Raw genomic sequence first — 5,571 nt, forward strand, 5'->3', positions numbered from 1 at the left:
AAAGCAAAAGGTCTAGAAATCTCAATGATAGAATAAAACTACGTTTTTTTTTTAAGGAAAATTTAAGAGCTCAATTTACTATAGTAAATGCAGTATTGTTGGTCTTTATTCTTATTCTGCTCTCTTACATAGAGATATTGGTGAGGAGAAAATAAATACAATCAATCTATTGGGATTCCCTGGACAGGAGGTTATGACGTACCTGAAGTTTCTAGTGGAATACAATGATGCAATTTGTTTATACTGGAATTGTGCACCCTGGGAGGGAGGCATGGTCCAGAGCTTGTTGGGAGTTATCCCATAATTTTACCTGGACAACCTTTTCACTAGTCAGTTAACCTGAAAGTAGCTTCTCAAAAGTGACTTTAAAAGTGAGAATTACCTTTTTAAATATTATGTAGCAATTATATGAGGGGAAAAGAACATAATTTGGTTGTATGGTTGAGGCAAGAGAAGATAAATGGACAACCAAACTGCTCCTCTGGTACCCTCATGATATCAGGGGACTGCAAAGCCTTCGGCACCTTTTGTTAAACCACTAAGGTAAACTGATGCGAACATATGGATGACTTGTAAAGGATGGTAGGCATAAATGGTTTACAATTTGTGTCAATGGAGGGAAGATCCACATTGACGAGATAACATATTCATTTGAGCATTTAGTATCTGCTTGGGACACAGAATCAGGGAGTGAGCTCTTGGAATGGTATTTCTAGCATCGTCTGTCTTTCTCTATCATCCTAGATGGAGGGAAATACATATTGTTTACTTTTCCCTGATGCACCTTAGGGATCACTTAGTTGGTACTTTGCAGTAAAAGCAATAATAGAATTAAGTATTTCAAATGTGATTGATTTCTGGCATTAAAAAGGTAGTGAAGGTAGTAACCACAACATTTCCCAAGTTATTAACAGTGACCTCTACAATACATTTAAATCCATTAAATCATGAGCTTTATGTTTTAAAATACCACTTTTAAACCACAGTTTCTTTGCATTTAGCTTCCCTGACAGATTGTGTAGTTTTTATCACTAAAAAGAAATTTGTAATCTGATGGCCTTTGTTGTAGTCCTGGTCAGAGTACCTTAGAGTTGGAAATCAAAAGTTCCAAGGTGGTGACTTGGGATACCTGAGTTTTAACAATGTACTTAGTATTCTTGATGAGTCTTAAGTTTTAACCTCACCAAAAAAAAAGGCTACAATATTCTGACACAAAGCTCTGGCATAAGTCTTCTTGCCGAATTTAGGCAGCATTTGGGTCAGGCATAATTACATCTGGAAGGGACATTAGCTTGATTCTGGGATCTGCAAAATCTTCACTTTTGACAGCTTATTAGATTCACTCCTTCAGCATGGATAATATTGCATGGCTACTTGTATATGACCAATCTTCCAATAATGGAGAGTCTCAGTACAGTTCAAGGGAGCTCAGTCAAGTCCATGCTGAGAAGCAGTATCACCGTGTGAACAGGGAAATCAGATCATTAGACTTAAAGGACCTTTATTTTATAGCTAAGGAAGCTGAGTCTCATAGAGATTGTATACGTAATAGGTAGCATGGGTAATGACAGAGATAGGATTTGAACCTGATTCTGCTGACATCAAGTCCAGCGCCCTATCCATGTAGCATATCAATTCTTATTCCACGGTCTCCTATAGTGTATTCTTTTTCTATAACCATGCTCTTTTACTGGGCTTGGTGGAGGAATTCATATGTTGAAGGAAGGTATTCTGACATATCATTTAACTAGTTAATTGTCCTTCTGGAGGAGGAGATTGACATTCACAAATTTAGTTTCTTAAATAGTTGCTGAGACTATGGTATCATTCCTCAATAGTTCCTGCCTTTGGCCATCTCTCTCCATGAGCCATTTGTCTATTCATAGTCTTTGGTTCTGCTATTTGCACGATGCCCCAGATCACCAAGGAGTGGATAGCGGAGTTGCAGTTTTATTTACATTTAAGGACAGCTGTCATGCTGAGCCTCATATGGATCATGTTTACACTCACTATGTGGCCACATTTACATTTTTAAGCAATGCTTTTTAAAGTCACTGAGTTAAGTATACATTCAGTTTGATAACAAAGTACATAAATGTACAAAGCATATAGTTATGGAAGTAGCAGTCAAATGTGACTGGATGTTTTAGTCATAAGCATATGGAACCATTTTCTTGGACAGCTGATTTTCCTTAATCTCAACTGGATAGAAGATTAACTTTGTCCAAGTCAATAAAAATGTAAAGTTCAATGCCATTTTTGCCAAAATGTCATTTCTAAGGATCGTCGGTTGACTTTCCCAAGAATAAGTCTACCCTATTTTCAGTCAATTTTTTGATATGGGATGCTAAATCTTCTATTTTCCATTTGGGAAGTGTGTTCTTAGAATTTTCCCCCACCCACATGCACAAATTCCACCCCCCCCATTCTACTTTGTTACCAGAGGCTATCAAGGGTTCCATGTACGCTATATATTCCTGGGAAATTGTATTAGATTCCTTCACATCACCCCTACCCTAGTCATGCATACCTATGAAGGTTTATGCAAATAGGCCTTTCTTCCTGTCTCCCCCTAACCCCCAACATAGAAATAGATTCACAACCATGAACGTTTAGGGGCAGATAGTTATCACAGATGATAAAGCACTGGGCCTGGAGTCAAGCAGATCTGATCTTAAGTTTGGCCTCAGTCACTTACTAGCTGTATGACCTTGGCAAGTCACTTAACTTGTCTGTCGCAGTTTTCTCAACTTTAAATATGACAATAATAGCAGCATCTGCTTTCTAGGATTTTTGTGAGGATCCAGGAATGGGATTATCTTTGTGAAGCTCTGAGCACACTGTTTGGCACACAGTAGGCCCTAAATATATGCTAGATGATGATGACGATGATGATGATGATAAAATGGTCTCGTTGCAAAGGGTTCTGTTCACTGAAATTTTTCAGGAAACCAACCAGCAACTAATTCTTGTCATGAGGAAAAGAAATCATGGGGCCAATGAATCCTGTTCTAATTAGAAATTGTGACCTATAGGGTGCTCATAGAATCTACTAACATATTTTAGTTATTTGAGTAATATTATATTCTATGTTTCACATTCAACCCCAAAACACCTGCAGACATGATTCAACTAAAGTGTTACCAGTCTGGGGATTTGAAATGGTTTCGGATTGCCACTACACCAGGAATTCGAAAGGAGATGGGATTGGTGGTGATCAGGGAGGTATGCTGCTGTGGATGGGGGATGGTGGTGATAAAATAGGAGGTTATAAGAAAAAAGAGGAGAAAGGTGTAAAGAGAGTTGAAAGAAAGAATTCACTCTTTTGGCCTTTCTGGTTAAACTCTTCTTGTCTTTCTTCTCCCATCCCTATTCTAACTTTAGTCCATTCTGTCTTTAATCTTAAAGGCCATTTTTTTCTCTTCCTGTTTTTCTCTCATCACATTTATTATTATTATTTTACAGCTTTCTTGCCTTTTCTACAAGCCCTACTCCCCCTTTTCTTGCCCCTGTCTCTGCTTTTTTTGCCGCAAGATTGTTTTAAAACCTACTCCTCTCTTGCCCTCCCTCCTGGTCTCTCCTGCTGTTTCTTTTTTAAATTTTAAAAGTTATTGAAAACCTCCTCCACTGCAGCTCACCCGCTGAGTCAATAACAATAGGTAATTCCAGGAGTCGGGCCTAGCCTGCCAATGACTGACAGAAGGGCTTGCTTCTATAGAGACTGATTTTTCCACCATAGGGGGACTTGTAAAGTAAAAAACAAGGTAGGAGACACTTCAAATCTTGGCGTTGACAAAGCAGTACCTTTTATACTATTTAGCTCTGTTCAGAGGCCAAGGGGTGGGGTGGACACAAGAAGGGCAGTCAACCTCAAGCAACCCTCCTGAGCCCCCTTTTATTGAAAATGGTTTCACTGAAATTAGTTCACTGAACGGTTCACGGAAATCAGATGTGATCTCTCCAAGCACTCTCGCCAGTGGTCTTTAGCAGATGCTTTCTCGTCCTGCACCCCTCCACCCCCCCATTTCTCCAGAAATGGGCAACATCTTTTCAGAAGCCTTCTCAGGGAGGTGTTTGGTGAGCCCCCTCTCAATGGCTCTGTCAACACCGAAGATTCAAAGAACACTTCCCCATATTTCGTAGAGTTTCTCCAAATAAAGTACGATTTGGGGAAGGGATTGTTATTATTTGAGGTTTCCTCACTGCATTGAGAGGACAAAAACTTCATCCTGTTTGGGAGTGGATTTTCGTTGTGATGGTTTTTGTTAACAGTGAAGGAAGCACTTAGAGCCCTTTGTAACTTCAGGTTCACTCTATGGTACCACTTGCTTGTTTTCAACATAAGTGTATGCATCAAAGACTGGTAGCTTTTTTTTTTCTTTTGGCTTTGGTGCCCAAGAAAATGGAATAATGCAATAGAAACAGGAAAGCATAAAAGATATTCCCTTCCCTCCCAAAAGGGATGAGACCCGACCCCCAAGAAACAATGAAATCCCGTAAAATAAACCTGGGAGAGACAGTTTTGTTGATAAGCTTCGCATCTCCCCAAACTGAATTCCACTGGCCTGTTCCCCGGGCCACTTCATTCTGTAGCAGCTGTACGTGTGCAGTCATTAGATGTAAGAAGCCGGAGAAACTGGGGTGGGGGAGAAGTGGGGGGGGGAAGCAGGGGGAGGGGGAAAGTACAAAGTCTGCCTCGTGGAAGAAGGGGGAAAAAAAGAAAAAGAAACAACTTTAAACAACTTGTTTTCCCTGGCTGCTTTTTGTGATAAGGGAATAGTCTCGTGAACACTGTCAGCCTGATGCCATATGTTGCAGGAAACTAGGGACCCTTGAAGAAGAAGAGGTTCCTGAATTATTGATCAATGATTAGCAAATGCAATCGAAATTGTAGACTTGATGTTGTGCAGGGATTCATAATTTATGAGTGGACAAAATAGGAGGTAGCAGAGGTAGCGGTAGGTGATTTCAGCCCCCATATTGATTACTTAAAACAACAGGAGGTAAGTGTAGTGTGACAGATGGAACAAAAACTGACAGCTCACTGCCTGTCCATCACTACCAAGCCAGAGCTGGGGGAATAAAGCGTACTGGAGAAGCAAATACATTTCTATTGTGTGTCTTTGATCATTATGCTGTTCTACTAGACCAAAGGACATATTTGTTTATAATTTATGTATTCTCTTACTATAAAAGATTGATGGTGTCCTATTAGATACTGTAGTATCTAAATATCCAGATAGTTTGTACCTGTAACAGCCGGAGAAGCAATGTTGTGAAAGTATTCTGCGTAGTCCACAAGCACATGGGAAGTAGTGGTAGCAGAGAGAGTGCATTGGTAGAAGTGAGGGCATGCATAGAACTGTTTGGAGAGAGAAAGGAGAGAGAGAGAGAGAGAGAGAGAGAGAGAGAGAGAGAGAGAGAGAGAGAGAGAGAGAGAGACAGAGAGAGAGAGAGAGAGAGAGAGACAGAGAGAGACAGAGAGAGAGAGAGAGAGAGAGAGAGACAGAGAGAGAGACAGAGAGAGAGAGAGAGAAGACAGACAGAGAGATAGAGAGACAGAGACAGAGA

This window comes from Trichosurus vulpecula, chromosome 1 (genome assembly GCF_011100635.1).
Source record: "Trichosurus vulpecula isolate mTriVul1 chromosome 1, mTriVul1.pri, whole genome shotgun sequence".
Classification (NCBI taxonomy): Eukaryota; Metazoa; Chordata; class Mammalia; order Diprotodontia; family Phalangeridae; genus Trichosurus; species Trichosurus vulpecula.